The sequence below is a fragment of the Esox lucius genome, chromosome 15 (assembly GCF_011004845.1).
Source record: "Esox lucius isolate fEsoLuc1 chromosome 15, fEsoLuc1.pri, whole genome shotgun sequence".
In the NCBI taxonomy this organism is placed as follows: domain Eukaryota; kingdom Metazoa; phylum Chordata; class Actinopteri; order Esociformes; family Esocidae; genus Esox; species Esox lucius.
In genome coordinates, this window is record NC_047583.1 from 30,752,729 (window position 1) to 30,777,495 (window position 24,767).

The 24,767-nt window shown below is 43.3% G+C and overlaps 1 long non-coding RNA gene across 1 annotated transcript; it reads left to right on the plus strand.

Moving 5' to 3' along the window:
• Nucleotides 1-2,504: 2,504 nt before the first annotated feature.
• Nucleotides 2,505-3,586, plus strand: LOC117595625. Its single transcript, XR_004576879.1, has 4 exons — nucleotides 2,505-2,545; nucleotides 2,629-2,712; nucleotides 2,863-3,081; nucleotides 3,476-3,586. It is a non-coding gene; the product is annotated as an uncharacterized LOC117595625 (long non-coding RNA).
• Nucleotides 3,587-24,767: the final 21,181 nt, after the last annotated feature.

Consider the following 24,767-nt stretch of genomic DNA (forward strand, 5'->3'; position numbering starts at 1 on the left):
ACGACGGTGGATCAGTTGTTACCGGGTTCAAACGCTGTGGTAACTTATGCTGAACACCTGGTCGGGAGCAAGTTATGTTGGAGATTTGAGATCAATCAGTGTAAAAGCACCTCCTACAGACCAAACAATACTCAATTGATAACGGCGTCACCGTTCTTAGAAGATCAGGTGAAGCTCGGTGCACAGAGAGAGAGGCGCGCTCAGAAAAGTTTAAAACATTTAGAGAGCGATAACCCCATTAACATTTCCTGATGGGTATTTTTATGAAAGTTATAGATTTTCAGCGGAGGGAATTACGTGTAGACTATTTGTCGGCTGTTTGAGCCGTGTCCCAGATAGCAAAAAATATCCGCAAGGCTTCTTTTTGCCGCCGGCCCTTAGCTGTCGGCTATAGGTGCGTCCTGCTGGCGGGGATGAAACGTTTGCCGCCGAATACGTCACTCCCATTTCTTGCGAGATTTTTTGACTGCTTCATTTTCTCTGGCGGTTGCCTGGGTCTAAAGGACCGCGGTCCTTCGGCGGCAAGAAGCTTTTAAATAGGCTACTCTCAAAATCGACCGGCCATGTTGGTTTGGACACATTCGCATCAGTTCGTCGCTCAATCGCGAGTTACAGTCTGCTAGCTAGCAAAGTCATCGACTACCATCGTTTAAGTAAGTACATGTTTCCTTTTTGTGTAACGCAATATTATGTTGACATTGTTTTTAGTTTATATATTTAAAATGTGTAGTCATCTTTGTTCTGGCCTAACTAGCTAAAGTAGCCTTGTTAACGCAATGTTGTTAGTACATGTTGAATTTTAACGAGCTATAATAGGTAGCAAAAGCTTTACATCTAGAAAACACTAAAATTTAAACTTAGTCTTTCTTACAAAAATAATGATGTATATATGTTGTTTAAATTATTTTGTTTGCCTGAACAAGTATGCTGCTAGTCCAGTAGCTAGAGTAAGTGTTAGCTAGCACATGCTGTTTTGCCTTTGTTACAGTACACACTGTGGCTAGCATGTTTTGTGCTGTGTTGCTACTGTACTGGATTTAAGGCGATTGTGATTTCTAATTCTCTGAACTGCTGTACGTTTTATGTTTGAGGAACATTCTGTGTTCACTTGAATCACAACACCCAATGAATACATTTTATTTTTAACAATTTCACTGTTCCACATTTGGCTGATAATGTTTCCCCCCCACAGCATAGCTACTGTATATTCCTAACGTTAACAATCCGGTTTTGTTGCAGATACCTTGGCCAGAGCATAACCGATTATCTTCACCCAAGAGACCTACTGTTGGTCAATCGTTTTGGTTTTAAAGGTAAATACATTCTTAGTCACAATGTTTAGTTACTGGGCCAAAAGGAAAATAATAATGAAAAGAGTTGAGAGGGACAAACAGGACATTCACTTGAATCACTACATTCTACAGAAGTTGCATTGATTCCAGAAAACCAGGAAAATGTTGAGCCATCTGTAGACTTCAGAGTTGGTATGTAAAATGTATTGCTGTGATGCTTAATTTGTGATCCTGTAACTAAACTGTACACTTTGTTAGATTTTCAAATTTCTGTTCCCTCTTTCTCAGAACCAGGTTTCTCCCCAGTAATCCAGACTCCACTTCAGAGCCAAGAGTTTGAGTACAAGTAAGTGATGTTATTTGTGATGTTTTTTGTCTTGGAAAACTATTGCTTCTATTTAAGATTAGGAATCCTTTTATCCATAATCTGTTTTTCTTTAGGGCACTTGACTTTCTGGATAAAAGGTGTGGAGGTGTGTTGTACATATCATTAGCTTTGCACAGTTCAATTATTGTTTCATTACTGAATATGCAATCTCTGCAGTGAAATTAAAGCTGTTATGTTTTTTCCCCCAGTTCGTCAAGTACTAAACTTTACACCCCCAGCAGAAAATGTACCCTGGCAGCAAATGGGTGAAAAGGCTGGAGGTATGTAATACGTTGCGCTAAACTGTTACATTTAAGTCCAATTCATTACATGTATGCAATAACTTCAAACATATTTTTACGTCAATGATTATCAATAGGAGAAAGTCATCGCTCCGTTATTGGCCCTTGGACTCCCCTGGCATCGCATGTACAGCATGAAGTTTTCAGCAATGAAGGTATATTCTAGGCCTATGTCCTAATGTCCAGTTTTTTAACAGTTTTGAAAATAGTGCCTTTAGTTTTCCAGAACGAGAACCAAGCCCTGAGGGAGGAGAACCAAGCCCTGAGGGAGGAGAACCAAGCCCTGAGGGAGGAGAACCAAGCCCTGAGGGAGGAGAACCAAGCCCTGAGGGAGGAGAACCAAGCCCTGAGGGAGGAGAACCAAGCCCTGAGGGAGGGGAGCCATGCCCTGAGGGAGGGGAGCCATGCCCTGAGGGAGGGGAGCCATGCCCTGAGGGAGGGGAGCCATGCCCTGAGGGAGGGGAGCCATGCCCTGAGGGAGGGGAGCCATGCCCTGAGGGAGGGGAGCCATGCCCTGAGGGAGGGGAGCCATGCCCTGAGGGAGGGGAGCCATGCCCTGAGGGAGGGGAGCCATGCACGAGCAGGTGAGAACATGCACTCTTTCTTTAATTTTACTTTTTTGTGTGTAATGTAGGTTCAGAATGACCATATGCCTTTCATTTTGTAGCTTCGGGTGACAGCGGCTCGCTTCAAGAGCAGGTGAAGCTATTTGGGACAATGCTGAAGATGTTTGCTCGCACTGGGCAATCAGGTACAACTTGCAAACAACACCTGTGGTTGTTGATTTAATTCCCACTGGGTCCACATGTACGTGTATTAGACCTAGGTATAAATGTCATTGTTTAGTAATTGAGGGACCAGGACTGACTACTTTATTCTTTTATTCTGGGAACCCCTGTAGGTGCAGATCAGACCCTAGTGCTGCGACGTCTTGGAGAGTTTGGCGATGTTGTGCGTAGCATGGAAAACAAAAAGGACACTATGCTGCAACATTTCAGTGCCAATGTGTCTGTTGGAGAGCTATCCCTGCCAGGGGATGTTACTCCCCCTAGACACCCAGGAATATTTGGTGTTTCTTGACAGCATTTTGAGGGAGGATAAAGAGCTCCAGGAACGATTTGTAAGTGTGTTGCTTTCGTTTATAAGGCAGTAGGGTAATCTAAAAAGTCAAATTAAGTTTGTACACAGTATATTCTACAGTCTAAATCCACAGCCTGTCACATTTTATATTTATGTATGAGAAGCTTGCGAGAAATGTAATTTAACACATTTTTGGATTTTCAGCTTCGGTTTTTGGCTATCAAATGTGGGAGGGACCTGAACACAACAGTGGAGAATGCTTCAGAGTATTTTCTCTAATAACCTTGCCGTTAATACAACCTGGACTGGTATAGGGGATAAAACCTGTTTTAGAGACCTGTTCCTGAAGACCATTGTTCAAAGTAATTTTTTTAAGTAGATGCCCTTCTGCCTTATGCCATTCAAATGTAATGACAGATCTGTATTTTCTACAGGGGCCCTCCGGAAGAACCCGGCAACCCAGGATGCCACTGATGAGGCGGTCCAGGTTAACGTTACACGTTACCTGAAAGGAGCATCAGACTGTGAAGGAGGAAAAAGCCGCCCAGCTGAGAAGGACCCACAGCCAACCCCTTAAACCTAGGCTGACTACTGACACCCCAGCATCCCTGAACTGGAACACTTTCTTTATCCTGCAGTCAGTAACATCAAGAAGCCAGAAGTGCCAGACTACACTCACCAAACCCACCCTGTTTTTTTTGTATTAACTTTAGTATTGGCTTATTTCATTCCATCTTAACGATTCTATTATAGTTTGTAAATCCTATTTCATACCTGTTACTTGATATTGCGCCTTAACTAGTACCAACATTCTACTTTCATTTCATCACTATGCTTAACTGTTATTCAATTAATAATAGCTTGGAAATACTATTTCGTACCTCTGATACTTGATATTGCACAGTACCTGGTACCAAATATTCTACTTACTCTGTTTTTAACATCAGCATTTTTCATTCCATCACAGTGCTTAACTGTTATTCTATTGTTAAATATAGCTTGTAAATCCTTGTGCCACAGGTCAGCATTGCAGTTATAATGGTCTGTTCTACTACTGTTTTTACCTCTGTATTTTTATATATGTATATCAAGTTTTGTTTATCACAGATACAAGAGACACATCTTAATGCAGCATGGTGTAAATATTGTGCTCCAGGTCAGCAATGCCATTATAATGGAATATTCTACTCTAGAGCTTTACTCAATGGCTTGAAAATGTGATGTTCTACCTCGTTTTATTTGGTATCCTGCACATTCTTTGGTACCAAATATCCTCATTACTTGTTATGTTTACTGGTAATTATTTTCATCCCAGAGCTGACCTCTATATTATTAACAATGATTGTGTTTGTGTTGTAATTTGCTTGTATGGCTGTTCTTTTTTTTTTTTTTTAACCAACATTTTATTGGAAACCTGCATGTTCTGTGTGTATTTATGTTTATTTTTTTCTGCCTATTATTTATTTCAGTGATCTGACACATCTTGTTTGAATGACAGTTACTGTACTTTGAAATGTGGAATTAAAACACCAAATGGAAATTTGTCTGGTTTGATCAATCATTATTCTCGATAAACTGCATGCTATAAATATTAAATATATATATATATATATATATATATATATATAAAAGCGGCAGATCGCTCGAAAACCTTTTGAATAATGGCGGTGGAAAGGCGGTTGGACCACGGGCCGGCCGCAGAACACAGGCGGTAGGAGTGCGACTGCCGCTTTTAAAAAGCGTCTGCCGCCGGCGGAAAGCTGGCAAACGTGTTTGCGATTTAGACATTCTGACGCTTCTACTGTCTTTGGAGGACCGCCTCCGGTCCGCCGACTCATTGCTATCTGTTGCCAATGCACACATCGGTTTGAATTATGTTTTTATATATTTTATCTGCTCTCATGATCGCTTACCACTGCCAGGGTTGCAACTGATAATACAATAGGCTAAAGCAACGACAGTTTATGGAAAGCACAAGCATAATTATGGTCAGATCTTGTGCCTGACTGATGGGGAAGTGATATTGATAAGCGTTGTGATTTACGCATCTACAGAGCCAGCTAATTTTTTGCCAGCTTTCCTTCCTGTTTTAGGAAGCAGCGACTACTGCATTTTGCCTGTAAAACCGTGTCTGTGTTCTTCATTATAATGTAGAGTTATACACTCACCTAAAGGATTATTAGGAACACCTGTTTCTCATTAATGCAATTATCTAATCAACCAATCACATGCCAGTTGCTTCAATGCATTTAGGGGTGTGGTCCTGGTCAAGACAATCTCTTGAACTCCAAACTGAATGTCAGAATGGGAAAGACAAGTGATTTAAGCAATTTTGAGCATGGCATGGTTGTTGGTGCCAGATGGGCCGGTCTGATTATCTCACAATCTGCTCAGTTACTGGGATTTTTACGCACAACCATTTCTAGGGTTTACAAAGAATGCCTTGTTGATGCTAGAGGTCCGAGGAGAATGGGCCGACTGATTCAAGCTGATAGAAGAGCAACTTTGACTGAAATTACCACTTGTTACAACCAAGGTATGCAGCAAAGCATTTGTGAAGCCACAACACGCACAACCTTGGGGCTACAACAGCAGAAGACCCCCCCGGGTCCCACTCATCTCCACTACAAATAGGAAAAAGAGGCTACAATTTGCACAAGCTCACCAAAATTGGACAGTTGAAGACTGGAAGAATGTTGCCTGGTCTGATGAGTCTCGATTTCTGTTGAGACATTCAGATGGTAGAGTCAGATTTTGGCGTAAACAGAATGAGAACATGGATCCATCATGCCTTGTTACCACTGTGCAGGCTGGTGGTGGTGGTGTAATTGTGTGGGGGATGTTTTCTTGGCACACTTTAGGCCCTTTAGTGCCAATTGGGCATAGTTTAAATGCCACGGCCTACCTGAGCATTGTTTCTGACCATGTCCATCCCTTTATGACCACCATGTACCCATCCTCTGATGGCTACTTCCAGCAGGATAATGCACCATGTCACAAAGCTCGAATAATTTCTAATTGGTTTCTTGAACATGACAATGAGTTCACTGTACTGAAATGGCCCCCACAGTCACCATATCTCAACCCAATAGAGCATATTTGGGATGTGGGGAGGAACGGGAGCTTTGTGCCCTGGATGTGCATCCCACAAATCTCCATCAACTGCAAGATGCTATCCTATCAATATGGGCCAACTTTTCTAAAGAATGCTTTCAGCACCTTGTTGAATCAATGCCATGTAGAATTAAGGCAGTTCTGAAGGCGAAAGGGGGTCAGTATGGTGTATGGTATTAGTATGGTGTTCCTAATAATCCTTTAGGTGAGTGTAGTTTGCTCTTATATAAGATATGCGGCTATGGTAGATGTTTTGCGATTGGTCTTGCTGTGCAAACACCGCCTCTTATGTGAACGTGCGCGCTGCTGGATTGGGAAACCCTGGGTTGACTGAACTAATTGTTAGCCACCTTCGTGACACAGTTTATGCGGGATCGCAGTTGTTAGGGTTAGTGAAGCAGGGTAACTGAAAGAAATCCACGGCATGTTGATCTTGATTAGTAGTACAGGCCTCTGGTCTCCCTTGTTAAAGAGGTATTTGATTTAAATGGGACTTGATTAAAGAAAGATAAATTATGTCATTTGTTCTGTTCCATGTGTTAATTTGATTAGTATCTCTTTTTTATTCATTCAGGACGAGACTGATGAGCCAGAGCTTGATGGTGTTGCAGTGGGCCTCCTTACTGTCATCAGTGACCATGACACAAGTCCAGTTCACTACCACCCTGTGAGAATCTCTTGTTGTTGAAAGTGGTGCCATGGTCAGCCTCCCCAGACTTGGCGATGCCTTCCTGGTAATCTTTAGACTGATCTATGCACTACACCTCAGCTATCCCAAAGCACTGATAAACACTTTTGAATTCACTCAAAATATTTAACTTGGTCTAGAAAGTGGTAAACTGTCACCCAGGTTGCAGAATCTCAAGAATGACATGATGTAGAAACTCATCTGAAAGAAGGCTAAAGCATTATAAAAGGCTATTTGAAAGTTATGTCCTTTTGTCTAAATAGTGCCTCAAAGAGTTACTGCACTACTTTGCAGGTGTTCAGCCCAAACTACACAATATGCCTTTGTTCTCATTAATATGATGCAAAAGTAACGCTAATGGTTTGTATGTTTTAATGTTTTTCTCAACCATTGTGGGCTGGGCAGGATGACCCACATTTCACTGTGCATTTGATACTGGTTAATGTATGACATTTACATTTTAGAGTTTTAAATGAAAATGTTCTTAAGGTCTTAAGAATTTTTGTAATTTCATCCAAATGCCTTGTTGTCTTACTCAGGAATTAGCCAGGAAGCCAAAAGCACAGTGTTTTTTAATTTAAATTCAAATATGTTATTTTATATTATTTATTATTTTTTTTGATTACTCCGATTATTTTCCTGACTAAGCAGGTATGCCGAGACTTCCCTCTCCCCAGACACTTCCTCCAGCTCTTCCGGGGGGACACAAAGGTGTTCCCAGGCCAGCCAGGAGACATAGTCTCCCATAGACATAGCCGGGAGACGGTGGGATGGGTCCGGAACACCTTCCCAGGAGGGCGTTCCGGAGGCATCCGAAACAGATGCCCAAGCCACCTCAGCTGACCCCTCTCGATGTGGAGGAGCAGCGACTCTACTCTGAGCTCCTCCCGGGTGACCGAGCTTCTCACCCTATCTCTAAGGGATTGCCCAGCCACCCTGCGGAGAAAGCTCATTTCGGCCGCCTGTATCCGGGATCTTGTCCTTTCGGTCATGACCCAAAGCTCATGACCATAGGTGAGAGTAGGAACGTAGATTGACAGGTAAATCGAGAGCTTCACCTTGCGGCTCAACTCTTTCTTCACCACGACAGACCGATATATCGACTGCATTACTGCAGAAGCTGCACCGATCCGTCTGTCAATCTCCCATTCCATCCTTCCCTCACTCGTGAACAAGACCCCTAAATACTTAAACTCTTCGACTTGAGGCAAGCACTCTCCACCAACCTGAAGTGGGCAAGCCACCCTTTACCGACTGAGGACCATGGCCTCGGATGTGGAGGTACTGATTCTCATCCCCACCGCTTCACACTCGCTGCAAACCGTCCCAGTGCATGCTGAAGGTCCTGGCTTGAAGGGGCCAACAAGACAACATCATCCGCAAAGAGCAGAGACGAAATAGTGTGGTCCCCAAACCTGACACCCTCCGGCCCCTGGCTGCTCCTAGAAATTCTGTCCATAAAAATTACGAACAGAACCGGCGACAAAGGGCAGCCCTGCCGGAGTCCAACATGCACTGGGAAAAAGTCTGACTTACTGACGGCAATGCGGACCAAGCTCCTGCTTCGGTCGTACAGGGACCTGACAGCCCTTAGCAAAGGACCCAGGACCCCATATTCCCGAAGCACTCTCCACAGGATGCCGTGAGTGACACAGTTGAATGCCTTCTCCAAATCCACAAAACACATGTGCTATAAGCAAACCCACACCAGCCCACCGCCTCTCACCATGGGCAACTCCAGAGTGGTGAAGAGTCCATCCTCTCTCAAGGAGTGTGGTTCCAGAGCCCAAGCCGTGCGTAGAGGTGATCCCGACCACCGCTAGTTGGAACCTCTCAACCTCACGCACGATCTCAGGCTCCTTCCCCGCCAGCGAGGTGACATTCCACGTCCCTAGAGCTAGTTTCCGTGTCCAGGGATCGGGTTGTCTAGGCCCCCGCCTTCGACTGCCGCCCGATCCTCTCCGCACCGGCCCCTCATGGTCCCTCCTCTGGGTGGTGAGCCCACGGGAAGGTGGCCCCACTTCGCTCCTTCGGGCTGAGCCCGGCCGGGCCCCATGGGGAAAGGCCCAGCCACCAGGCGCTCACGTCTGAGCCCCAACCCCGGGCCTGGCACCAGGGTGGGGCCCAGGCTGCGCCATATTGGGCGACCTTAAGTGACCAGGAGCACATTTGGAAGGCTAGAATTAGAATTTAGAGTTTCTTCTTAAAAAATATTTTGTTATTATTATTAAATTACTATTTATTTTATAAATGTTTATTAATTTTTCTATTTCATTTTAACATTGCAGTGTACTAAAATCAAGCAGGCAAGAAAATACTGTTCAATAGCAGACATTCATGACTTTTAGAAATATTAAGTTTGTTAAACTCAAGGTAATTTATGTAATCAGTTGCCTCAAAAATTTAAAGTTTTGAGTCACATGTTTTTAAGTAAACAAACTCAATATAATAAAACAATGACAACATAAATTAATAAACATTGAGTTTTATTAACATAAAATGGTGTGGTTGTGTACTTATTTTTTTAAAGTTCTGTGAACTTATTCCAGTGGTTTTAAAACTCGAAACTTTAAGTCATAATAACTGAAATTGAGTTCCCTTAACAGAAACCTGTAAGTCATATTAAGTGCAAATGTTTGAGTTCAGCTTTATGAGTTGAACATTACTCAAATATATATTTTCAGCATTGATTATAGGCTACTACAGTATTGAAATCATTCAAAATTGCTCATATTGACTGATATTGATAGATTTGGAGTGAAGGAATATCACATGGGAGAGAATTTTTATTTCAGTTCACTAAAAACACAGTGTATTTGGCTGCCTTCAGATTTCAACATTTCATTTAAGTTCCACTTTTAGCTGAAAACTCTGTTTTTGTTTAGTTATAGAATTGTAGATTTATTTTTATTCCATTGTAAAATTGCCTGATTCTAATACTTTTCACAGCTCCCTGACTACATAAAAGCTTGGGTTGCTCCCATATCACTAAGCCAAAAAACAAAATATACCTATTTAATCTTACCAAATTTTGATGAAGGTTTTTACCTTATCTAACTTGATAATAAAAAAACACAGATTAGTTAATTTTGGAGGATCCGGGAAATCTGACAAATGGCTGGACCTTCTAGCATTTGTTCAATGTGACAACTCTGTTGATGGTGGCAGGTTTTTAAAATGAAAGTAATAAATTTGTTACCTTTCAAAACAACATCGTACAGTTGGATGACCTCATAGCAATTCTGTGGAACAGCTACTTGGAGGACCATGTCCACAGTTTGTTTAGAAAGGATGGCATTCATATTCAAGCAGGAAATTCTAGCCACCAGTTCAACCAAGAAAATATGTCCAATATCGAAGAGCTTCTTTCCTCAGTGAAACCTTAGAGATAAACTTAACTTGGCTTTGCAGCCCCTGACTGTATTCTTTCTTTCAGAGGACACAGAACCCACAAGGGAAGCACAAATGAAAAAATAGTAGTAACACAAATCCATGAAAAAAGGTTCAAAGGACAACCAAAAGTGACACAGATATCCTTCAGGCTATTGGCCCTGAGGCATCCAAGGACACACCTATCACAGCAGCAAAATGGTCCATTGGTGAGGAGACGACAGCACTCATACCATCAGTGCCAGTACTTCTACAGCAACATACAGATGTTCTAACATTGATGAAGATTTAAATGACAGGTTAATGGCCTGCATGTCTGAATCTTGCAGGAAGGAGCTAGAGGCGACTCACCAATGTAGTCACTGTTTTTGTGAAGAAAACTGTAAGGCAACTAACTGTCCCTTTGAAGAAAGGACAGCAGTCTTCTTCAGAAGTCTTGGGGGACAGACCTACCTGAGTCACAGCCATGCCACTGCTGCAAGTGGATGAGCTCAATCAGAAGACTGGGAGTCCACCAGTGAGCTTTCAGTTCTACTCAAGACAGGCTGCTTTGGAAAAAGATGCTCAGGATTTGGTCAGAGACAAACTAGGCCTTAGCAAGTAGGAAGATGGACCATTTTCTTATTCAACCAAGTCAGCAATGGTAATTTCCTTGCCTCCTATAAATACATTGTGTCAACTTTTGACAATAATATTTCTGTTACTCCCAAATACAGGTACTTAAACTGCTCATTGTACTAATAAAAAACTAAATGTAGTATACATGTACTTGTATAGGTTTAGGAATGTACAAAGAAGCAGGTGTACAGTGAAAAATAGCTACTGTCCAGTTTAATTAGGATGAAAATAGTATGGTACAGGAATTGTTAAGTAGGGATGTGCATTGGACATTACTTTATCTGAATAGTATTTTTTATTATTTTAATAGTTTTCAGATACCTGCAATATATGTTTTATTGGGAAAAACATGGGCGCTACTACATATCGTGCAAAGGAGTGGGTGTCATTCTAATCCAACATCGGCTCAACAGCCTTTTGTGTGAGGAAAGAGAGGGGCATGTTTGGTACACTCATAGCAAAATTCTGCTACAGAACTAGAAGCCCCCTCCAAGAACTGCCACCTTAACGTGGTGGAGGGGTTTGAGTACCCGAGTGACCCTAGGAGCTATGTTGTCTGGGGCTATATGCCCCTGGTAGGGTCTCCCAAGGCAAACAGGTCTTAGGCGACGGGTCAGACTAAGTGCGGTTCAAACCCCCCTTAATGATGAATAAAATTATGAGTAACGTGACGTCGCCCGGTATGGCGCAGCCGGGGCCCCACCCTGGAGCCAGGCCCGGGGTTGGGGCTCGTATGCGAGCGCCTGGTGGCCGGGCCTTCCCCCATGGGGCCCGGCCGGGCTCAGCCCGAACGGGCGACGTGGGGCCGCCCTCCTGTGGGCTCACCACCCACAGGAGGGACCATAAGGGGCCGGTGCGAAGAGGATCGGGCGGCAGTCGAAGGCAGGGGCCTAGACAACCCGATCTCTGGACACGGAAACTAGCTCTAGGGACGTGGAATGTCACCTCGCTGGCGGGGAAGGAGCCTGAGTTAGCGCGTGAGGTTGAGAGGTTCCGATTAGAGGTAGTCGGGATCACCTCTACGCACGGCTTGGGCTCTGGAACCACACTCCTTGAGAGAGGATGGACTCTTCACCACTCTAGAGTTGGCCATGGTGAGAGGCGGCGGGCTAGTGTGGGTTTGCTTATAGCTCCCCAGCTCTGCCGCCATGTGTTGGAGTTTACCCCCGTGAACGAGAGGGTCGTTTCTGTGCGCCTACGGGTCGGGGATAGGTCTCTCACTGTTGTTTGTGCCTATGGGCTGAACGGCAGTGCAGAGTACCCGACCTTCTTGGAGTCTCTGGGAGGGGTGCTGGAAAGTGCTCCGACTGGGGACTCTTTTGTTCTACTGGGGGACTTCAACGCCCACGTGGGCAACGACAGTGACACCTGGAGGGGCGTGATTGGGAGGAACGGCCCCCCTGATCTGAACCCGAGTGGTGTTCAGTTATTGGACTTCTGTGCTAGTCACAGTTTGTCCATAACGAACACCATGTTCAAGCATAAGGGTGTCCATCAGTGCACGTGGCCCCAGGACAACCTAGGCCGCAGGTCGATGATCGACTTTGTTGTCGTCTCATCTGACCTGCGGTCGTATGTCTTGGACACTCGGAGCTGTCAACTGATCACCACCTGGTGGTGAGTTGGATCCGATGGCGGGGGAGGAAGCTGGACCGACTATGCAGGCCCAAGCGTACTGTAAGGGTCTGCTGGGAACGTCTGGCCGAGTCTCCTGTCAGAGAGATCTTTAACTCCCACCTCCGGCAGAGCTTCGACTGGATCCCGAGGGAGGCTGGAGATATTGAGTCCGAGTGGACCATGTTCTCCACCGCCATTGTCGAAGCGGCCGCTCGGAGCTGTGGCCGTAAGGTCTCCGGTGCCTGTCGAGGCGGCAATCCCCGAACCCGGTGGTGGACACCGGAAGTAAGAGATGCCGTCAAGCTGAAGAAGGAGTCCTATCAGGCCTGGTTGGCTTGTGGGACTCCTGACGCAGCTGACGGGTACCGACAGGCCAAGCGGGCTGCAGCCCGGGTGGTTGTGGAGGCAAAAACTCGGGCCTGGGAGGAGTTCGGTGAGGCCATGGAGAAGGACTATCGGCTGGCCTCGAAAAGATTCTGGCAAACCATCCGGCGCCTCAGGAGAGGGAAACAGTGCCCTACCAACGCTGTTTACAGTAGAGGTGGGAAGCTGTTGACCTCAACTGGGGATGTCGTCGGGCGGTGGAAGGAGTACTTCGAGGATCTCCTCAATCCCGCTGTCACTTCTTCCATTGAGGAAGCAGAGGATGAGGGCTCAGAGGTGGACTCGTCCATCACCCGGGCTGAAGTCACTGAGGTGGTCAAGAAACTCCTCGGTGGCAAGGCACCGGGGGTGGATGAGATCCGCCCTGAGTACCTCAAGTCTCTGGATGTTGTGGGGCTGTCTTGGTTGACACGCCTGTGCAACATCGCGTGGTGGTCGGGGACAGTGCCTCTGGGATGGCAGACCGGGGTGGTGGTCCCTCTTTTTAAGAAGGGGGACCAGAGGGTGTGTTCCAACTATAGGGGGATCAGACTTCTCAGCCTCCCCGGGAAAGTCTATGCCAGGGTTCTGGAGAGGAGAATACGGCCGATAGTAGAACCTCGGATTCAGGAGGAACAGTGTGGTTTTCATCCGGGCCGTGGAACACTGGACCAGCTCTATACCCTCTACGGGGTGCTGGAGGGTTCATGGGAGTTTGTCCAACCAATCCACATGTGTTTTGTGGATTTGGAGAAGGCATTCGACTGTGTCCCTCGCAGCATGCTGTGGAGAGTGCTTCGGGAATATGGGGTCCTGGGTCCTTTGCTAAAGGCTGTCAGGTCCCTGTACAACCGAAGCAGGAGCTTGGTCCGCATTGCCGGCAGTAAGTCAGACTTGTTCCCAGTGCATGTTGGACTCCGGCAGGGCTGCCCTTTGTCACCGGTTCTGTTCGTAATTTTTATGGACAGAATTTCTAGGCGCAGCCAGGGGCCGGAGGGTGTCAGGTTTGGGGACCACACAATTTCGTCTATGCTCTTTGCAGATGATGTTGTCGTGTTGGCCCCTTCTAACCAGGACCTTCAGCATGCGCTGGGACGGTTTGCAGCCGAGTGTGAAGTGGTGGGGATGAAAATCAGTACCTCCAAATCCGAGGCCATGGTCCTCAGTCGGAAAAGGGTGGCTTGCCCACTTCAGGTTGGTGGAGAGTGCCTGCCTCAAGTGGAGGAGTTTAAGTATCTAGGGGTCTTGTTCACGAGTGAGGGAAGGATGGAACGGGAGATTGACAGACGGATCGGTGCAGCTTCTGCAGTAATGCAGTCGATGTATCGGTCTGTTGTGGTGAAGAAAGAGTTGAGCCGCAAGGCGAAGCTCTCGATTTACCAGTCAATCTACGTTCCTACTCTCACCTATGGTCATGAGCTTTGGGTCATGACCGAAAGGACAAGATCCCGGATACATGCGGCCGAAATGAGCTTTCTCCGCAGGGTGGCCGGGCGATCCCTTAGAGATAGGGTGAGAAGCTCGGTCACCCGGGAGGAGCTCAGAGTAGAGCCGCTGCTCCTCCACATCGAGAGGGGTCAGCTGAGGTGGCTTGGGCATCTTTTTCGGATGCCTCCGGAACGCCTTCCTGGGAAGGTGTTCCGGTCCCGTCCCACCGGGAGGAGACCCCGGGGAAGACCTAAGACACGCTGGAGGGACTATGTCTCCCGGCTGGCCTGGGAACGCCTCGGTGTCCCCCCGGAAGAGTTAGAGGAAGTGTCTGGGGAGAGGGAAGTCTGGGCATCCCTGCTTAGACTGCTGCCCCCGCGACCCGGCCCCGGATAAGCGGAAGAAGATGGTATGGTATGGTATAGAACTAGAAGCCAAAATGTATCAACACATAACACTGTGTTTATTGGATGGAGTAGTCTAGAAAAGCTAGTTAGCTAAGCTAACCTGCTTTAAGCTATTTGCTTAACTCATCACTTTCTGCACTCCCAACATCCTTTAGATTCCACAGCCTCACTTTAAGTAGCATTTTGTAGTCTAATTCCTAGAATTACTATAATACATCTTCCCTTGAATTAGTTCACTTTCATCTACTAGATAAGAGTAGACTATGCATATACAGACCACTGGGCCACCACACCACGACTGACCCTAAGAAAACAAAAACGTAACTGAAATATTTCCAAGTATGAATAAACTAAATTCAATCGAATGAAAAAAAGAGATTCAAGCATGGAAAAAGTGTATGCTAAAATCATTAAATGGATTTTCGTATTCACTTCTTCTTACAATTACAATTTCTTCCCATGTTTCTTTGAATCATGTTTTCTCAAAACCAAATTTTGAGCCTCTTTTGGCGTGGAGGCAAGAGTTTATCTTGGCATTGAATTTTTTTTATCAAAAGCCAAAATTGCAGCTTTCTGTGGTTTAGAAATCGCACATGTTCAAATTGCAATTTGAATAAGATTTTGATCAATCGTTTAGCCCTACTTCCGCTGCACTTCTTATAGCTCTTAGAATAATGATACCAAAAAATGATCTGCCAGAATCATATTCCAACAACAATTAGCACTGTAACCAAAAATATATTTCCAAACACAATATATCATAATGATAAAGCATTCCGATCCTTTGCCATGATAACATTTTGCTTGGATGCATTCGGTATGATGATGCATTCTCAGATGCATCATTGAGATGAAAACTTGATTGGAGTCAACTTGTGGTAGATCTGGGGATGGTTATAAAAACATTGCTAAAGCATTGAACATTTCCAGGAGCAGAGTGGGCTCCATAATCTTTGAGAATGCCTTGGTGGGAGTGTTTTGTGATGTCTTTCTGTAATTATGAAATATTCAAGAATTTTTTTGCCATTTGAGAACATTGTGCAAATCATTGTTGCTTATGGACCCCAGTGATAGTAGCTATTGGCAGATGATAAATCCTCAATTCCCTAAATTATCATGTAAAGAAATCAGCTATTGAAACAGGCATCAAAAAAAAATTACAGAAATTATCAGTCAATATTTGTTTTTTAATTAGTTGGTACCGTGTGCTGTGTCCAGAAGGATTTGCTTGATGGAGAGCTGCCCATTTGGCCACTGGCCATATTTCAAGGAAGTGTAACAATATCTCAACTCCAGGACTGATGAGAGCAACACTATGTTTATGATGTTACAGTCTCTGGGTGTTCTGCTTTGCCAGAGACATCAATCCCCTCAATTATTGGCCATAACATGTCCTGGTGCCTGCCAAAAAAACATGATCAACTATTGATTATCATAAAATTAACAAATGTCCAAAAAACATCCAATACCATGAAAATAAACTGAATTTCCCAAATCGCTTAAATAACTTTAATCAACATTCTTTAAGTCATGGTGGACATTTTTTCATGAGTACATGAATAAATGGATGTGTCCAAACTTTGACAGGTACTGCAGTTATGTTCAGCTGTTTTCCTTAAAATTGTCTACATTCACAACTGCAACTTATGTTGGGAATCCCCATCGACCAGGCTGAGCTGAATATTCCATCACTACTATATCAGTTTAGCTGGAGATTAGGTTAGCAAAGGCTTACTCTGAGAACCTAGCGAATTGGATTTTCAACGACATGAATATCTCTTCAACATTTCAGTGTTAGGCAGTCTAGACGATGAAAAAGCTAATTACTTTCCCCCAAGTAGACAATTTCTGTCTGTTTCAAGGAGCCCAATTGAGGGAGAGGGAAGAAAGGGAGAGATTGATGCATTGGAATGAGGAAAGGCTTTTCAGTTACTGTTACGGACTGCAAGGTTAACTAATGGTATCCGTAACATTGCAAGATCACAGAGATTGATCACTGGTAGAGAAACCAATTATTTTTTACTTCTTCAAAGTGCATTTTGAATCATCCATCCTGCTTAAGTCATTATGGGGATAAATCATATCACCACCCTGTCTCCATTCCAGGGCACACGATAAGCATTTTGAAAGGCCTACCCCACTGAATTTATGGCTTTTATTATGTTAATTGTAAAAAAAAATAAAAGAATTATAACCAATCCTTATGTAAGGTCTGTCTCTATTCTCTTTACAACGTACATAAGTCATTTGTTATTACTTATTTGCTGCGAAAGGGAAAAAGGGCATTGTTTCACACTGTACTTGCAATGAAAAACTATAAGTACTCATGAACCAATGTTTCAACAGCAATCTGCATTCATCTGGGTTGGCGTCATCACTTAAATTAAACCTGATTGTAATATTATTCCACTGACGTAATGCAACATAAGATTGTCTAGTGAACAGTGCTGTTTTGAAACAAGGGTAATAAGTAGGCTATTAAGTAATGCCACTTATAAGTTTGAGCAAAGCTGTAATTACAGTACTGCTCCAGATTTTAAGAGACCACTGCATCGTTTTCTTTCCTTTTCAAAAAAGTCAAAAAGAAGGTTTTGAGTGAGGAACAGAAGGGTTAAAATTAAGAGATCAATGCAAATTGAACGCTTCTGTTCCTCACTCAAAACTTTCCTTTTCAACTTTTTTGGAAAGGTAGAAAAAGGTGCAGTGGTCACTTAATTGTTTCCGGAGCTGTACACTCACCTAAAGGATTATTAGGAACACCTGTTAAATTTCTCATTAATGCAATTATCTAATCAACCAATCACATGGCAGTTGCTTCAATGCATTTAGGGGTGTGGTCCTGGTCAAGACAATCTCCTGAACTCCAAACTGAATGTCAGAATGGGAAAGAAAGGTGATTTAAGCAATTTTGAGCGTGGCATGGTTGTTGGTGCCAGACGGGCTGGTCTGAGTATTTCACAATCTGCTCAGTTACTGGGATTTTCACGCACAACCATTTCTAGGGTTTACAAAGAATGGTGTGAAAAGGGAAAAACATCCAGTATGCGGCAGTCCTGTGGGCGAAAATGCCTTGTTGATGCTAGAGGTCCGAGGAGAATGGGCCGACTGATTCAAGCTGATAGAAGAGCAACTTTGACTGACATAACCACTCGTTACAACCGAGGTATGCAGCAAAGCATTTGTGAAGCCACAACACGCACAAGCTTGAGGCGGATGGGCTACAACAACAGAAGACCCCACCGGGTACCACTCATCTCCACTACAAATAGGAAAAAGAGGCTACAATTTGCACGAGCTCACCAAAATTGGACAGTTGAAGACTGGCACACTTTAGGCCCCTTAGTGCCAATTGGGCATTGTTTAAATGCCACAGCCTACCTGAGCATTGTTTCTGACCATGTCCATCCCTTTATGACCACCATGTACCCATCCTCTGATGGCTACTTCCAGCAGGATAATGCACCATCTCACAAAGCTCGAATAATTTCTAATTGGTTTCTTGAACATGACAATGAGTTCACTGTACTGAAATGGCCCCCACAGTCACCAGATCTCAACCCAATAGAGCATATTTGGGATGTGGTGGAACAGGAGCTTCGTGCCCTGGATGTGCATCCCACAAATCTCCATCAACTGCAAGATGCTATCCTATCAATATGGGCCAACATTTCTAAAGAATACTTTCAGCACCTTGTTGAATCAATGCCACGTAGAATTAAGGCAGTTCTGAAGGCGAAAGGGGGTATTAATACAGTATTAGTATGGTGTTCCTAATAATCCTTTAGGTGAGTGTATACTGCACTGTTAGGCCTCTCAGATCAGCTGAAAAAGGACTTCTGGCTGTCCCAGAGTCTAGACTGAAAACTAAAGGGGACCGGGCCTATGCTATACGAGGCCCTAGACTCTAGAACCGCCTACCACAGAATGTCAGAGATGCAGAGGTGAGAGATGAGTTCATTATTTTACCTAAAAATTCATTTATAACATGGCTTTTATGAATATTTTATCATTGTGATTTTATATTTTGTTTATTCTTTTTAATTCTGAAGGCAAAAGGGGGTCAAACTCAGTATTAGTATGGTGTTACTTATAACCCTTTAGGTGAGTTTATATATTGAGGGGGACACCCCCCCCCCCCCCCCCCCACCCCCCCCCCCCCCCCCCCAATATTCAAATATGCACCCAGCATTTTTGGCTGGTTTTGAGCAGCTGTGCTGGAAATGTTTTGGTAACTGGCAACATTGGCTGTAAGTGCTGTTGGTAGGTACAATCAATGTTGAACACTGTACTGTATCTATCTCATTACTTTTTAAGAATTGGGAAAACTAGAATGTAATGATTATGAGTGTTACGCAGGGTATCGTCAACAAGTCATTTTGCGCTGGAAATGTAATTGTGGAAATAAATAATAGTGTGCTAAAAAGTGTCAGTAATTGCATGGAGTGTAAACAAAGGTTTTTGGTGAAAATGGGCTGATTTGCAAGTGCTAATCAATCATCCGTTACTAACATTAAACTCACTCTTTGATGCACACACACTTTAGCAAAATAAATAATAAAATAATCCAGCCTGACTTTTTAGATTTGTCAAAATGCCCACGTGAAGTCTGAGTAGTGTCAGTCATTTATGTTGCGCTGCATGTGTAATTTATGCAGACAGTAGTCGTTTTTATTGATTGCATATTCATATAGTATACTGTATACACTGTAGTTGTTTTTGCATATTGTGGTATGGTAAATAGCATAATTAGTGTTGGTTTGATTAAAGTGCAATCAGTTATATTAGTCAACTTTCATTCACAGTGAGTGTCATCATTAGCACGAGGAACGGTGGCAGTGACATTCATGAGTTTTTTCATAAGGTACAGAATATAATTCCTTAACACAAAAAGCTTACTTCCAGCCTATCATGCGACCACCATTGTTATCCAATAGATTTGAACTGGTTGAATTGATGTTTTTACATTATTTTAACAAATTAATCATATATTTATACATGGATTATGCTTGAAAGACCAAATCGTGCTTTAATTAAATTATTTCATACATAATGTTACATTTTGGATGACATTATGATATTTTATTATAAACATAATAATAACTGAAATGGCAGATACTGAGATCAATAAAAGCACAGAAATTGCAACCTGTGGATCATTAACCAGATGCAACAGTTCATTGTAGGTCCCCCTTTTGCCACCAAAACAGCCCTGACCCGTCAAGGCATGGACTCCACTAGACCTCCACTTGGAATCTGGCGCCAAGTCGTTAGTAGCATTTCCTTTAAATCCTGCAAGTTGCGAGGTGGGGCCTCCATGGATCGGACCTGTTTGTCCAGCACATCCCATAGATGCTCGTTTGGATTGAGATCTGGGGAATTTGGAGGCCAAGTCAACACCTTGAACTAGTTTTTGTGTTCCTCAAACCATTCCAGAGCCATTTTTGCTTTGTGGCAGGGCGCATTATCATGCTGAAAGAGTCTAATGTTATCAGGTAATATTGTTGCCAAGAAAGGGTGCACATGGTCTGCAACAATGCTCAGGTAGATGGTATGTGTTAAAGTAACATCCACATGAATGGCAGGACCAAAGGTCTCCCAGAAGAACATTGCCCAAAGCATCACACTGCCTCTGCCGGCTTGCCTCCTTCCCATAGTGCATCCTGGTACCATGTGTTCTCCAGGTAAGCGATGCAGATGCACCCGGCCATCCACGTATAAAGAAAACATGATTCATCAGACCAGGCCACCTTCTTCCAGTGCCCCGTGGTCCAGTTCTGATGCTCACGTGTACATTGTAGGCACTTTCGGCAGTACAGGGGTCAGCATGGGCACCCTGACTGGTCTGCGGCTACGCAGGCCCATATGCAAGAAACTGCGATGCACTGTGTGTTCTGACACTTTTCTATATCAGTACCAGCATTAAATTTTTCAGCAAATTGAGCTACAGTAGCACATCTGTTGGATAGGACCACACAGGCAGCCTTCGCTCCCCACATGCATCAATGAGCCTGGCCGCCCATGACCGTGTCGCCAGTTCACCGCTTTTCCTTCCTTGGACCACTTTTCATAGGTACTGAACACTGCAGACCGGGAACACCCCACAAGGGCTGTAGTTGTGGAGATGCTCTGACCCAGTCGTCTAGCCATCACAATTTGGCCCCTGTCAAAGTCCCCCAGATCCTTCTGCTTGCCCGTTTTTCAACTTTCAGGACAGAATGTTTACTTGCTGCCTAATATATCCCACCCACTGACAGGTGCCATGATAACGAGATCATCATTGTTATTCACTTCACCTGTCAGTGCGTCATAATGTTATGTTGTATAGGTGTGATTATTGTGTGTCTACATACACCATATGGGCAAAAGTATCTCCCTCAAGAGAATGTATTATTAATAGCTCTTCAAATATTAAAATGTGTCAACCCCTTGCATAGAGTGGAGACAAAGAATTTAGTCGCTCCACATGAAAACATGATCATTTGTATTAGATTAAATATGACTCCTTCTGTTTTTTATGTTGTTGTAACAGCATATTCCAGCCTGTTTGGAATATTCAGATGTCTGTCATGTATAGTGCAGTGACTCTCACTTTGAGCAATGCTACAATTCCCTCCAACTGGGATAACCCCAACAGGGCATTGCGTAGGGTGTCGAGCCAGAGAAAAGCTTTCGCTTCCCATTCCCTATGTTTGTTATATTGGTGTCAGTAATGGGATGGTGATTGAAAGGCCATCTGAGGGCAATGTGAGGGAGGCTGAAGGTAATGGAAGCAATGGATGTGTGGAAACTTAAATTTGATATATGACAAAAAATAATGAACAGGCCTTTGTGTATGGCTCATAGGCTGTGAAAGGGATCTTGCTGTGTCCTGGGGCAACTAAGGAAGTAATTAACTGGTCAGAATGCTAGGTCAGAGGGACCGAAGGGTCTGCAATTCTGTTTGTTGTTTGTTCTGCAAAGATATATCCCACAGGCTCTGGGAAGGGGGTGACCTTCTGGGATGACTCCTATATATTCAGGGTCAGGGCATCATTCAACTGGCAGTGTGTTGAATACGAGACTACCCACTGTATCCTGGAATGTCTGTATTAATAATAATTAAGTTGGAGTATTCATACTTTTCTCCATCATTTATGGTAACTTCAATGACATATGCCTTCCCATTTACAGGGGGCAGTGTAACAGCCTTTTGTGTATGACTACAGATTCTTGCTCCTCCATTCACTAGGTAAAAAGAACGGGTTCTACGGACACAAAGAACAAATAGTTACTTGGAATACTTCATCATCAGACAGTTGCATTTGTATACTTTAGTACAGACAATTTTGTGAATTTCACATTCTTTCACTCTGATCATGCATTCAACATGCACTATGCCAGGCAATGACAAAAGTGACAAATAAATTGGAAGAATCTACTGCAAAACACAAAGCTATGTATGAAAATGATTCCAAAATCAAAGATTTGCTGCAAAGTGGGTAGCATGTTAATCTGATTAGGGCTCAAAAAAGGCTGGACCCAGTCCCGTGTGAGCCTAACCTAATCATCGCCAGGAAATACATTACCAATCAAGGTGATCCTATACTTTAACCTTGCAATGAACTAAGTGTCCGTTAAGACCTTAGTATTGTGCCACTGGATGCCCAATGTGGTGACTACTGCTTGCTATTGGTTTATTTGATGCAACATATACTCATGGGAAGTAATTAAAAACGAGTCAGGTGAAATCATACAATATCTAATTGCTTCCCTGAGGTATGGTTGCCTATGAATTAAATGGAAAGACATGGAGAGAAAGAGATGAGAAGACTTCCAAAAACCTTAGTCTGTCCTGCAATGTTTGAATGGTAACAAAAATGTACTATCCCATGAAGTATATTGACTACAGATTTGGTACGAGCTGGGATTTATTAAAACTGCTCTATTCTCTGGTACTGAGTACCATATTTAATTTGAGTAGTTGGAAAGAATAAAGATCAGCATGATGATTAGATATACAGGTGCTGGTCAATTAGAATAGCATAAAAAAGTTGATTTATTTCAGTAATTCCATTCAAAAAGTGAAACATGTATAATGTATACATTCATTACACACAGACTGATATATTTCAAATGTTTATTTCTTTTAATTGTAATGATTATAACTGACAACTAATGACAACTAAATCCCAAATTCAGTATCTCAGAAAATTTGAATGTTACCTAAGACCAATGCAAAAAAAATATTTTTTGAAATCTTGGCCAACTGAAAAGTATGAGCATGTACAGCACTCAGTACTTAGTTGGGGCTCCTTTTGCTTGAATTACTGCAGCAATGCGGTGTTAGAAATTGGCCGTTTCGTATATAGTGGTTGTAATAATTAGCGAATTAGAGAAATAATTTTATTTATTGCAGCATTTGAAAGTCTTGTTCATGAGGTTACGGACCTGGTCTTCCTTACACAACCTCGATCTCATCTCACTCAATCTCTTCTCACTGTAATGTTGGTTACAAGCTGATATATACATTGAAGGGTGTGTCTACCTAGGAAATATCAGGTTTCCATGACAGTAACCCCCATGCCAAATGGCCATCGTAAACATTCCTATGGTCATTAGAGCACAACCTACAGAGAGATAATCTAAACCGAGATGTTTCTGTTGTTCTCATTATCTAGGCACATTCACTTCCCATGAAACGTACATTCACATTATAATTGTTAATGCTCAGATTCCACAGCGGCATGGCATGGAGTCGATCAGTCTGTGGCACTGCTCAGGTGTTATGAGAGCCCAGGTTGCTCTGAAAGTGTCCTTCAGCTCTTCTGCATTGTTGGGCCTGGCGTATTGCATCTTCCTCTTCACAATACCCCATAGATTTTTTATAGGGTTAAGGTCAGGCGAGTTTGCTGGCCAATTAAGAATAGGGATACCATGGTCCTTAAACCAGGAACGGGTAGCTTTGCCAAGTCCTGTTGGAAAATGAAATCTGCATCTCCATAAAGTTGGTCAGCAGCAGAAAGCATGAAGTGCTCTAAAACTACCTGGTAGACGGCTGTGTTGACCTTGGACCTCAGAAAACACAGTGGACCAACACCAGCATATGACATGGCACCCCAAACCATCACTGACTGTGGAAACTTTACACTGGACTTCAAGCAACATGGATTATGTGCCTGTCCTCTCTTCCTCCAGACTCTGGGACCTTGATTTCCAAAGGAAATGTTAAATTTACTTTCATCAGAGAACATAACTCAGCAGCAGTCCAATCTTTTGGTCTTTAGCCCAGGCGATATGCTTCTGATGTTGTGTCTTGTTCAAGAGTGGCTTGACAGGAATGCGACAGCTGAAACCCATATCTTGCATACGTCTGTGCGTGGTGGTTCTTGAAGCACAGTCCAGCTTCAGTCCACTCTTTGTGAATCTCCCCCCACATTTTTGAATGGGTTTTGTTTCATGATCCTTTCCAGGGTACGGTTATCCCTATTGATTGTACACTTTTTTTTCACATCTTTTCCTTCCCTTCGCCACTCTATTAATGTGCTTGGACACAGAGCTCTATGAACAGCTAGCCTATTTAGCTATGACCTTTTGTGTCTTGCCCTCCTTGTGCAAGGTGTCAATGGTCATCTTTTGGACAGCTGTCAAGTCAGCAGTCTTCCCCATGATTGTGTTGCCTACAGAACTAGACTGAGAGACCATTTAAAGGCCTTTGCAGGTGTTTTGGGTTAATTTGCTGATTAGAGTGTGGCACCAGGTGTCTTCAATATTGAACCTTTTCACAATATTCTAATTTTCTGAGATACTGAATTTGGGGTTTTCATTAGTTGTCAGTTATAATCATCAAAATTAAAAGAAATAAACACTTGAAATATATCAGTCTGCGTGGAATTAATGTATACATTATACAAGTTTCACTTTTTGAATGGAATTACTGAAATAAATCAACTTTTTGATGATAAACTAATTTTATGACCAGCACCTGTTGTCAAAAGCGTAGTAAGATGTGGATGCATTTTAATAATGTCAAAATCATAAGAACATAATGTAGATTTTGCTAGAACAAAATCTCATTAAAAGCACAATCATCGGCATATGTGAATTGAAAAGCTAGCTAAGCTT